The sequence below is a fragment of the Hibiscus syriacus genome, unplaced genomic scaffold (genome assembly GCF_006381635.1).
Source record: "Hibiscus syriacus cultivar Baekdansim isolate YM2019G1 unplaced genomic scaffold, ASM638163v2 tig00113421_pilon, whole genome shotgun sequence".
In the NCBI taxonomy this organism is placed as follows: Eukaryota; Viridiplantae; Streptophyta; class Magnoliopsida; order Malvales; family Malvaceae; genus Hibiscus; species Hibiscus syriacus.
Genome location: NW_024063462.1, coordinates 192,820 through 206,239, shown reverse-complemented (window position 1 = coordinate 206,239; position 13,420 = coordinate 192,820). Strand labels below are relative to the sequence as shown.

The following is a 13,420-nucleotide window of genomic DNA, read 5'->3' as shown; positions in this document are numbered from 1 at the left end:
TGATAGAAAAAGGAATGACCAATGTATTGATTCTTGGCTGACTGGTTCAAATTGTTTATACCTCATAGGGGACAGCTGGTTCACAGAATATAACATTAACTCTAATAATGAAATTCTTGGAATATAATATTGCTTGACATGAATGTTAGATTAACTTGTTTAGTTTATTTGACAATAATGCAGGATTATCGTGTTTGGTTGGTTGAAAAATCTAAGATTAGCTGATAAAATTATTTTCGTTACATTATCTAAATTTTGTTAAATATTAATATACTTAGTATTATAATAATAATATTTTTTAAAAATAAAGTACACGAATAGTCCCTCGACAATAGGGTGATACTTTATTAAGTCCCTTGACTATTAAAAGTTACAAAATAGTCACACGACTATTTAGTATGTTCTAAATTCGTCGTTTTTTATTAAAAAATTGACAACAGTCTGAGCTAGATATAAATCTGTTGACTGAGATATGATAATTTTTTGAGATTCTAGAATTATATTTTATCATATCTTAGTCAGCAGATTAACATCTAACTCAAGTTGCCGTTAATATTTTAACAAAAAATGACGAGTTTAGAACATAGTAAATAGTCAGGTGACTATTTTGTAACTTTTAATAGCCGGAGGACTCAACAAAACAACACCATATAGTCGGGGGACCATTTTATTATTTTAAATGATCAAATGACTCAATAAAACATCACCTTATAGTCGATGGACTATTTATGTACTTTACCCTAAAAAATCATCAATTATTTGACTTCCTAGTCCTACTACACTTTGTCAAGGAATTGCTATTATAGTTAGTCATTTGCTCTCTTTAATACAAGATTAGATCTTTAATTTTTTTCTTCTATAATTAATTTGAATATCATATACTATTCATATGTTTAGAATATTTATTGTATTTTTAAATAAATTTTTCAAAAACATGTTAGTTTTTTCTATTGTTTCTATTTTACATAATCTTCTTCTATAAAATTTTTAGATAAATAATTTAATATATATTTTAGTGTTATAGTACTATATTATATATGTTATTTTTACATGATATTAATTATAATGGATATTAAATTTAGGGTTAGAATAAAACCTAAGAAATCCAAGATAGCTTGTAAATTTACCCCATCAATCATATTTATATAAAAAATGGAATCAGAGTTAAATAAGTGAATATGTTGTTATATTAAAGAGTATGATTTGTATGAATAAATAAAATTATTTCAGTGATATTTTATACCAACCTAAGAAATGGCATCATTCTTGGAGAAAAAAATGATGTTGTGACGAGAATCTTTTTCCGGAAAAGATTATTACCTAGATAATAACTTTTTCCATGGACCAAACACCTTCTTAATGTGTATTTAGTAGAAGGTAAGATAATCCTATTCATTTCCCTTTTTGTGAAAATAAACACAATTCCTTATAAATACATACTTTTCTGATGAGTATTCAGAATCGTTAATCTTTGCTCATTATTTCTTCGATTTTGTGGAATTATTGTTGCTGAATTGGTCGTGTTATACTTATTTTTGTGCAGGTCCTTGCTTTCCAAAATTAGTGAAAAAACGAGCGAATTCTGCATTTTTTTATTATTTAGTCACGGCTGGAGACATGGGCACGACTCTGGACACGATGCGGTCTGACGTGGCAGTTTCTAGAAGGTCCAGTCAGCGACGGCTTCTAGAAGACTTTCTCCGCACGCATTCTGGAAGATGGATGAGCAGAGTTGCATTAGGAGACTAGTTTAAGTTTGAATTTAAATTTGAAAAACAATTATCTTAGGATTATTTTATTTTCTTGTTTATCCTTAGGTTTTGAGAGACTATAAATACGCACTTGGGGTAAGCCTAAACTCATCACTCAGATTACAATATTCTTTTCTCTCTAGTTTTTATAAAAGCTTTCTTTTTACTTTTCAAGTTCTTTTCATTTTTCTTTTATTTTTCAAGCTTTGTTTTCAAAATGCTAAGTATGATTTTTTCATGCTTAGCTAAATTTTTCATAAGCCGAGAGCTGACGCGATGATTCAATTCCAACGGGAGAATTGAAACAGGCCCTTAATATCTTCGGAATATCTCTCTCAATCTTTGCACTTATTTTTCAAAATCAAAACAGTTTTCAAAATCAAAGATTGACTTTGGTCAAGAGGTTGTTGCGATTAAACGTGTGGGAGGAAGATTCGGCTTATAGAAAGCAATTCGACTTCCTGGGAATACACTTGGCGAGATAGCTTCGTCAAGAGGGATTTGAGATCAGAATTGACGGTTATTGAAACAACATTTGGAGTCGGTTGCCACGAACTTAAACGGAAATTGATCTACGATAATTGATGTTGTTAGAATCAATTCCTGAAGCCGAAATCAAAGATTACCTTGGGTATTTGGTATACAAGATAGAGTCACGGGGATTTCCCTCGTAGACAAAGTAACCGACGTGAATCCCGAAGAGAAAATCTTATTCGATGATCAGAAGGAAATTGAGTCAAAGCAAGGCTTGAGGCTATTTTACCGTATTTATTCACAATCTCTATTCTCTTATTTTTATTTAAATTGCTTTTATTTATTTAATTGCTTTTATCATTTAAATATCTCATTACCAAACCCCCTATTTATTACTTTCACGCCTAGTGTAAACAAACCGAACAAAAGTTTATAATTTCCTAAGTCCTTGTAGAATCGACCCTTACTTCTCTATACTATGAATTTTTTTTATTTATTATCCGAGAAGAAAGAATTTTATTTGACATAAAAAACGATAGTTGTCAAATTGGCGCCGTTGCCGGGGACTTCGCCAAAGTTACTAATTATTGTTTGCTTTTGATTTATAACCAGGACTAATCCGGGAGCATTAGTGGAGTACGACCCGGAGATCGAAGCCAAAGCTAGGAGACTCCACGTACAGACGCTTCGGGAAAGAAGGGGACAATAAATAAATCCAAAAGAAGAATCAAATTCAGGTAATATAAATCCGATGGCCGATCTTACTATCCGGGAGTTAGCCGCGACACCTACTAAACAAGTGCCTTTGAGCATTGATTTTTCCCCAAGGCGAAACTCCGTACCAGATGAAAATTGGCGTTATTCATCTTCTCCCTACATTCCGTGGATTGTTAAACGAGGATCCACATAAACATCTCAATGAATTTCATATGGTCTGCTCCAGCATGAGACAACAGGGAGTAACCGATGACCAAATAAAACTCAGAGCTTTTCCTTTTTCCTTAGACGATTCGGCTAAGGAATGATTATTTTATGTTCCCCCTAATTCTGTAACTACATGGGCTCAAATGACTAGTCTTTTTCTGGACAAGTTTTTCCTTGAGGTGAAAGCAAGTGAACTATGAACGAGAATACTTGGAATTAAGCAGCTTGATGGAGAGTCACTTTACGACTACTGGGAGCGGTTGAAGTTATGTTCCAGGTTCCCACAACATGGGTTAACTGAACAAACACTCATTCAATACTTTTATGAAGGATTATCTCCCCTGGAAATGAAGATAATCGATGCTGCCAGCGGTGGACCCTTGGTGAATATGACTCCTACTGAGGCTAGAGACTTAATATCCACGATGGTTACAAATTCCCAACAATTTTGAACAAATAATGAACCTTCTCGAAGGGTTCATGACATAAGTTCATCTTCCTTAGAAAATAAAATAGATAAGCTAACTGAAGTCATAAACTCTCTTGTTACAAGGAAGACAGGACAAAACCGATTATGTGGAATATGTGCATTACCTGATCATCCGACAGACAGTTGTCCACTGATTCAAGATGATGCAGTAGCCAATGCAATCGGAAAATTTTTGGGACCTCCCCAAAGAGCTTACAATCCCTACATCAATACATACAACCCAAGATGGAGGGATCATCCAAATTTCAGCTATGCTCATTACTCGAGACCAAATCAAGGCTATCAAGCACCACAACAACTACAGAAGTCATCATTAGAATCAATTGTCGAGAGGGTAGCACTTTTCCAGGAAAATTTCCAGAATCATACTGAATCTCACTTACAAGAGATAGACAAGCAAGAGAGCCAACTAGCTCAAACCGTAGATCGCTTGGAATCATAAGGTAGGCATCCGTCTTAAACTGAAGTAAACCCGAGGGAGAACATCAGTTCCATCACTCTTTAGAGCGGTACAGTAGTGGCACCACATGTTCCATCAAACGAAGTAACACAGAAAGAGAAGAAGACTGATGATTCAGGGCCCCAGGAAGAGAATAACGAAGAACAAATAGATGATCCAACGCCATCTCCCTATGATGTGACACTGCCTTTTCCGTCGAGGTTAGTCAAAAGGAATAAAAAAGCTGAGGAAAAAGAAATATTAGATGTAATTCGAAAGGTGGAAGTTAACATACCCCTCTTAGAGGTTATCCGAAAGGTTCCACGGTATGCCCGGTTTTTAAAGGATCTCTGTACGACTAAACGAAAGCTTACCGGAGTCGAGAAAATGAACTTAAGAGCGAACGTCTCAGTCGTTTTCCAACGAAAGTTACCACATAAACTAAAGGACCATGGTATGTTTGCAATCCCTTGTAAAATTGGAAAAGTTGAGATCAAACGAGCAATATGTGATATTGGTGCATCAATTAATGTAATATCTCTATCTGTTTATAAAATGGTTACTAACGATCCTTTGAAGGATACAAAGATTTCGATACAGCTTGCCGACAGGTCGGTGATCTATCCAGAAGGACTCTTAAAGAATGTATTGGTGGAGGTAAACAACTTGATATTTCCCGCCGATTTTTATATAATCGACATGGAGAATAATCACACGAGCACATCATCTGATATCCTTTTGGGGCGCCCTTTCCTAAGCACTGCACACACAAAAATTGACGTGAGGAGCAGAATTTTAACTATGGAATTCGTCGATAAGGTCGTTAAATTTGACATATATAAGGCAATGAGATATCCTGAGAAAGTGGAAAGTTTAAATTCTGTCGATTTAATTGATCCTTTGACTGATGAATTTTTAAGGACTAATTTTTCCTTTGATATATGCAGGGAGCTAGAGTATCATGATGAAAACATGAATTCTGATCATACCGAATTAAATTTGATTTCTTCTAAGTCTAAAGTCTTACCTTCTGTTTTGAAGGCACCTGAAGTTGAACTGACACCATTGCCTGATCATTTGAAATACGCATTCCTCGGAGCAAATAACACTCTGCTGGTAATCATAAAAAAAGTTATCCGAGGAGGAGGAAAGGGACTTAATCACTGTTTTGTGCCAATACAAGGAGGCTATAGGATGAACCATCGCTGATATAAAAGGGTTGAGTCCATCTACTTGTATACATAAAATTAAAATAGAAGAAGGTGCAAAACCAACACGTGAAGGTCAACACCGGTTAAATCCACCAATGATGGAAGTGGTAAAAAAAGAGATATAAAAACTCCTAGATGCAGATATTATATATCCAATTTCGGATAGAAAATGGGTAAGTCTGATACACGTAGTTCCTAAAAAACAAGAGTTACTGTGATTGAAAATTCTAAGGGAGAACTTGTACCAACACGAGTTCAGAATGGATGGAGAGTCTGCATCGAATACAGGAAGTTGAATTCTTTAACTCGAAAAGATCATTTTCCTCTTCCATTCATAGATCAGATGATAGAACGATTAGCCGGTAAATCTCACTATTGTTGTCTTGATGGATTTTCAGGTTTCTTCCAGATTCCGGTAGTACCTGAAGATCAAGAAAAGACAACGTTCACATGTCCCTTCGGCACCTTCGCTTACCGACGTATGCCTTTCGAACTTTGCAATGCATCTGCCACATTCCAAAGGTGTATGATTAGTATATTTTCTGATTTTATTGAGAAAGGTATTGAAGTCTTCATTGACGACTTCACTGTTTACGGTAATTCATTTGATAAGAGTCTATTAAACTTGAAAAATGTGTTGCGTCAGTGCCTAGAATTCAACCTTGTTCTGAATTATGAAAAATGTCACTTTATGGTTGATAAATGTTTAATTCTAGGAAATATTGTTTAATCTAAAGGAATTACAGTAGATAAGGCGAAAACCGATATAATACGTTCACTTCCTTACCCCACTACGGTGAGGGAAATTCGCTATTTCCTTGGTCATGCAGGTTTTTACCGTAGATTCATTAAGGACTTCTCTAAGGTGGCACAACCTCTATACGAACATTTACAAAAGGATAAAATCTTTAATTTCGACCAGCAATGCCAACAATCATTCGACGTATTAAGGGAAATGCTAGTTTCGGCACCCATAGTCCAACCGCCAAATTGGAACTTTCCCTTCGAAGTTATATGTGATGCTTCGGATGAAAGTGTTGGGGTTTTGCTCGGATAAAAGATCGAGAAAGAACCTCATGTCATCGCTTATGCATCCCATACCTTGGATTCCGTATAACGAAATTATTCAACAGTCGAAAAAGAATTATTCGCTATTATTTTTGCATTAGGTAAATTTAGATCATATCTTCTTAGCACTAAAGTTGTTGTTTTCTCTGATCATGCAGCCTTGAAGTACTTGCTTAGCAAAAAGGAGGCGAAACCATGACTAATTCGTTGGATCTTTCTCCTCCAAGAGTTTGATTTAGAAATCAAGGACAAGAAAGGATGTGAGAACTTAGTAGCCGATAACTTAAGCCGGCTCCCAATCACTACAGTTGATCCTCCCATTCGTGAAGAATTCCCAGATGAAAGCTTGATGATGGCGTAAACATCAATACCTTGGTTCGCAGATATAGTAAAATACTTAGCTACAGGTAAATTACTATCAGATTTAACGAGAGCTGAAGTAAACCATATTAAAAGAGAATCTCGTTTCTTCATTTGGGATTATTCGTATCTTTGGAAGCATTGTTTAGACCATGTAATTAGGCGATGTGTTCCTGAAAGCGAGGTAAACTCAATTTTAAATTTTTGTCATTCTTATTCGTGTGGTGGACACTTTGGACCGAAGCGGATCGCTCATAAAAGTTTGGAATGCAGATTCTTTTGGCCTCATATTTTTCGTGATGCTTACTTGTTTTGCAAGTATTGTGATAATTGTCAACGTGCAAGTAATTTGAGCCGAAGAAACAAAATGCCCCTTAATCCTATACATATATGCAAAATATTTGATGTTTGGGGACTTGATTATATGGGTCCATTTGTTTCTTCTTTTGGCAATTGTTATATAATCCTTGTGGTTGATTATGTTTCGAAATAGGTAGAAGCTAAAGCCACTAGAAACAACGATGCTAAAACCACTGTTCAATTTCTAAAGTATTGTATTTTCTCCAGGCTTGGTACGCCAAAAGCGATAATAAGTGACCGTGGCACACACTTCATCAACTGAGTAATTAATGTACTTATGTAAAAGCATGGAGTGAATCACAGGATTGCCATGACCTATCATCCGCAAACGAACGGACAAGCAGAAGTTTCAAATCGTGAAAAAAGAACGATTCTTGAGAAAATAGTTAAGCCAAATCGCAAGGATTGGAGCTTGAAGTTAATTGATGCTTTGTGGGCTTATCGAACCGCATATAAAGGACCTATCGGCATGTCACCATATTGCCTCGTGTTCGGTAAACTATGCCATTTACCCGTCGAGCTAGAACACAAGGCGTATTAGGCCGTAAAACCAATGCAATATGGAGTTAGAAGCAGTTGGCGAAACACAAAAATTACATATACAAGAGCTTGAGGAAATCCGAAGAGATGCTCACAACAATGCCAAAATATATAAGGACAAAACAAAAGAATTCCATGATCGAATTTTTTTTTCTAAATCTTTTTCTATCGGGCAAAAAGTTCTTCTTTTTAATTAAAAATTAAAACTTTTTGGAGGAAAACTTTGATCAAAATGGAGTGGGACTTATATGGTAATTGAAATATTATCTCATGGCGTAGTCAAAATTGAAGACAATTCGAGCAATCGATTTAAAGAAATGGACATAGGCTTAAACCGTATTATGCGAATAGCGAAGTTTGCTTAATTGAAGATCTCGACTTAGAAGAACCCAAAATCTAAATCAAGTCGTCGAGCTAATGACGTTAAACAAAAGCGCTTCATGGGAGGCAACCCATTGTTTTCGATTCCGCTATATTTTTATTTTTTTACTTTTTTTTGGTTTCATCAAGCATGTTTAATTTAATTTCTATTTTTATTTTGTAGAAACCAAATATTTTTATTCAAACTTAAACGACGAAGAATTACAAAATTTCCATTCAAACAATGCCAATTTCGGGACATACAGTGCAGTACACGATCGAACAAAAAAATAGAGAAGGAGAAGCCTGTGCGCACCGTTTCATTAACGGCGCACGTTAGCAGAACCCAAGGGGACTCGACGCACATTAGCAAAGCCCAAATATTTCCCCCCCCAGTTGATTTTTCTGCCGCCCACCTTATCCCCTTCCCCCTTTTGATATTTTGTGGACCCCACCCTATCACCATTTATCCACCTTTTTTAAATATTCAAAACACTTTATCATAAAAATAAAACAACACCCGTTTTGACTCCTATTCAAACTCTTTTTCCTCTCCCAAGCACGACATAACACAATTAAACCTAAATCAAACAAACTTCTTCCCTTTATCTTCTCCAACTCTAGTACCCCCAAAACGCACGCCACTACATCGCAGCTCCTCATTTTCATCACCGGCGGAACCAACAAACAAATCGACTCACTTCAATGTTTTCACGACCACCCACTCCTCCCTAATCTGCTATGGTACGCACGCGAAACCGACCCGACAAAACCAACGCTCCTCTACCCACTATACTTAGAGGATGTCAACGTGTTTGAGCATCGACGTTCATCGAGTTACCGAGTGATTCTGACTCCATTCCACCGCGACCCTGGTTCAATATATGCAAGGTCATGGCCAAGTTCCGATATCACCGTATCACTCGGCATTTGCGCCGACCGCCTCCTTCCGTCCCGGGCCAAGCACGTCTCGCCGTCCATCCCCTCCACGATCTCCATCTCTGTCGTTTCACTCAATGCCGACCTAAGCAACGTCATCACACTCACAATGGACGGTATTCCCGTCATACTAGATGCATTTGGGGACGTCGGATAACACTCCCGAGGTAAACTCTAGCCCTGTTTCGATTTAACCTTTGCTAATGTACCACCCTATCTATGGTTTTACATAGGACTTCATTGCCGATTTTTCGCCACCAGATCCATCGCCTACAACATCGAGCTCACGACAGTAACCTCCACGTGATGCTTCGTTGGCCTGTCTACCTAGCCCGGGGGATGCACCTGACAACCCACCACCAACCCACGAAAACCCAGAGCGCAACCGACGGGGTCGGTCATACGCTGTTCCCCCCAAGGAAATGATGCACGGCTATTTGCAATTCTCCAATAATGAACTGGTACGTTTCGAGTTGGTAAGACACCGCCCTTTCCGAGTAGCTAAATACATTTCGACTCGTACTTTAGAAACATTGCACTTACGTGAGTCTGTTCACACATACTTTGCTGCCATTGGTTGGGAATTATATTCGATGATTAAATGTGGAACGTTTTATAAACTTGTGTTTGAATTCTATGCCACTTTTAATTTCTCTCCCCAACGTCTACTTAATGTTAGTTCACCTGATGTTGTAACATTTTGATTATGTGGAAACTACTTCTCAATGTCTATATCGAAATTTAATCTTGCTATGGGGTTCATGACGGATGTCACGAGTCATTCGTATTTAACCGTTTTACTTGAGATTCTGTAGAGTTTCGATGCCGACATGTCTTATGAGGGACTTACCGGTTTAGCCGACCACAATTTCAACGCTCGCACGACGCGAGCCCATCTTATCCATGACCCCGCCTTGTGCTATATCCATCGCTTCCTCGCTTATAATTATTCTGGCCGGAACAAATCATCATCCTCCTTAAGCCGAGTTGAGCTATTCTTTTTGTGGTGCATGTCAACCGGCGAACTTGTGAACTTGGGATTCTGGTTTGCTCAGGCCTTTGAGATCGTTATTCGATTCAATCGCCCCTTATCCTTGGCCCTTACATCACTCATTTAGCTTCTCGCATCACTAACTTTGATGTAACACTATTTACTTATAATTTTTCTGCAAATGCTTTAGATGAGTGACACTTGGATTTAATGAGCCTACTTACGGGAACCCCGTGTGTACCTTACTTCATTTCACCGGGTGTCCTCACTCCTCGCAGCAAGCAAGTCTTTATGCGCCGTAATGCACCGGCGCCACCACCTGCAACACCACGCCTGGATATGCAATCCCAAATGGATGAAGTTCATGACCACCTCCACTCCATTGAGACGAACATCACATATATCCTCTCCTACCTACGTCCTAGCGCCTCTCATCACGGCCGAGGCCGTGGTCGACACTAAATCCGGGGAGTACTCTATTCCTTCTCTTGCACTTTAATTTTACGTTTTGAGGCAAAACGCTTTAAGTAAGGGGGAGTTGAGTGTAGGATTGAATTTCCCTTTTTCTTATCTTTATGTTTCGATTCTAGTATGTGTTGATTAAATTTACGAAAATTTTATTGAATTTCTTTGTCTTGTTGATTATTTTTGGAATGCTATGCTTGTTTGAGAACACATGATTGTTTAGGTTAGGATGTTCTTGATAGCGAATAGCATGAATTGTGACGAGTTGGTGTTTTTGTGATATTCCATGACTTCGTTAGTTGAAATGTGATTAGCTCAATGCATGAAACAATTTGGTGAGATTTGAGCCTTTACGAGCATATCATTTTTGCTCTCATTTTGTTGGATTGAGTGTGTAGAATTTGGCATTAATATTCTAGAACTTTCATGTTAAATACTGTTGATATTACACATGACCATGATGCTTAAAAATGATTTGTGCACCTTAGGATTAACCATTCCGTTTCCCACTAAATAGCCTACCCATGCATTTTTCCTTTAGTTAACCACTTTTGAGCCTTTTCCCGCTTCTTTGTTTTCACCATGTTTATAAACCCGAGCCTTTTATTTTATCCCTCTTTTCTACCTATTTCAGGGCAAGTGAATCATTAATCCATTGTATGATCCATCGAAAAAAAAGAGAAAAAAATATAGCAGTTCGAAAAAAATGTTGTTCGAAAAAAGAAAAAAAGAAGAAAAAAGAGAGAAGAAGAGAAAAAAGACATGAAAAAGAATTCAGAACGAAACAACAACAAAGAAAAAAATTCAATGCATTTCGAAAAGAAGTTTGTTGTTTGATAGGTTGCCTTTTTATCTTGTTGTGCTTAATGTTTGTTTTTATGGAGTTGAAATTATTGTTTGTTAGTTCCTTGCCTTGAACATTTAGCCATATATTTAGCCTTTTTCCCACCTCTACCTAAGCCCCGTTAAAACCAATAAAAGACCCTTTGATTTATGCATCGTGTTCTCATTAGTAGTGGAGATTTGATTTACTTGTAGACCTATGGTAATATCGTGTCAATTCTGACATTGAGCGTTTTTTTACCCCAAACATATTGAGTGATTTGAGTGAATCCCAGTAAGGTGTTGAGTTATGAGCATTGAGATTAATGAATGATTGGATATTACAATTGAACTTGACTTGTTCCAATTGGTGATGTTAAATTGATTGATTTCTTAACTTGAATTGTTATTGTGGTCTCTACCTTGCTTCCTCAAATGTGAAACTTGACAAAGAACAGTAAATGAAACTTTTGACTAATTTGATTAATCATACTTGAGGACAAGAATGAGATAAGTGAGGGGGAATTTGATGAGTGTTCAGAATCGTTAATCTTTGCTCGTTATTTCTTCAATTTTGTGGAATTATTGTTGCTGAATTGGTCGTGCTATACTTGTTTTTGTGCAGGTCCTTGCTTTCCAGAATTAGTGACAAAATGGGCAAATTATGCATTTTTTTTATTATTTGGTCATGGCTGGAGACATGGGCATGACTCTGGGCACGACGAGGTCTGACGTTGCAGTTTCTAGAAGGTCCAGTCAGCGCCAGCTTCTAGAAGACTTTCTCCGCATGCCTTCTGGAAGATGGACGAGCAGAGTTGCATTAGGAGACTAGTTTAAGTTTGAATTTAAATTTGAAAAAGAATTATCTTAGGAATATTTTATTTTAATTTCTTGTTTAAATTTTGGCTTTGAGAGGCTATAAATACCCACTTAGGGTAAGCCTAAACTCGTCACTCTGATTACAATCATCTTTTCTCTCTAGTTTTTATAAAAGCTTTCTTTTTACTTTTCAAGTTCTTTTCATTTTTCTTTTATTTTTCAAGCTTTGTTTTCAAAATGCTAAGTATGATTTTTGTCATGCTTAGCTAAATTTTTCATAAGTCGAGAGCTGACGCGATGACTCAATTCCAACTGGAGAATTGAAACAGGCCCTTAATATCTTCGGAATATCTCTCAATCTCTGCACTTATTTTTCAAAATCAAACAATTTTTCAAATTTGGAGGTTGTTGCGATTAAACGTGTGAGAGGAAGATTCAGCTTATAGAAAGCAATTCGACTTCTTGGGAACACACTTGGCGAGATAGCTTCGCCAAGAGGGATTCGAGATCGGAATTGACGGTTATTGAAGCAACAATCCGAGTCGGTCGCCACGAACTTAAACGGAAATTGATCTACGACAATTGATGTTGTTAGAATCAATTTTCGAAGCCGAAATCAAAGATTGCCTTAGGTATTCGGTATACAAGATAGAGTCACGGGGATTGCCCTCGTAGACAAAGTAACCGACGTGAATCCCGAAGAAAAAAATCTTATTCGATGATCAGAAGGAAATTGAGTCAAAACAAGGCTTGAGGCTATTTCACCGTATTTATTCACAATTTTTATTCTCTTATTTTTATTTAAATTGCTTTAATTTATTTAATCGCTTTTATTATTTAAATATCTCATTACCAAACCCCCCATTTATTACTTTCACGCCTGGTGTAAACAAACTGAACAAAAGTTTATAATTTTCTAAGTCCCTGTGGAATCGACCCTTATTTATACTGCGAATTTCCTTATTTATTATCTGAGAAGGACTTTTATTTGACATCGAAAACGACAGTTGTCACTTTCACAGATTGCAACAAAGAGAGAATTATATAGTAATTAGTTTAACAAAAACATGAACAAGCATAAATGTTTATAAGAGAAGAACATTTCTAGCCAACACTCTACAGAGACAAAAACTGAGCATGCAACAAAGAAACACTTACACCCTATCAAAAAGATAAGCCTTTCCATGCCTGCAATGGAAAGACTGAAACACAAATAAAGGATGAGGTTTGTATGTGCCTGTATTGCTTTAAGATACCTGATATAATGCAGGGAACAATGAGAACACATCGCTTAGATGAAGAGATAAGACAAAAATCCATCCAGATTCAAGTAAGGAATGATGTACTGATGAGAATTGGTACAAATCATATGTTTCTATCTACATTAAAGGACGAGGTAATTCTAAA

General features: G+C 36.8%; 1 long non-coding RNA gene across 1 annotated transcript in view; it reads right to left on the bottom strand.

Annotated features, from left to right (window-relative positions):
* Positions 1 to 13,219, bottom strand: part of LOC120186438 — a 30,473-nt gene extending 17,254 nt beyond the window's left edge. The window contains exons 1-3 of the long non-coding RNA XR_005522202.1: positions 13,028 to 13,219; positions 12,892 to 12,893; positions 1,353 to 1,439 (exon numbers count right to left, since the gene is read on the bottom strand). This is a non-coding gene — a long non-coding RNA (uncharacterized LOC120186438). The remainder of the gene's footprint in view (positions 1 to 1,352; positions 1,440 to 12,891; positions 12,894 to 13,027) is intronic.
* Between the last annotated feature and the right edge of the window lie 201 nt (positions 13,220 to 13,420).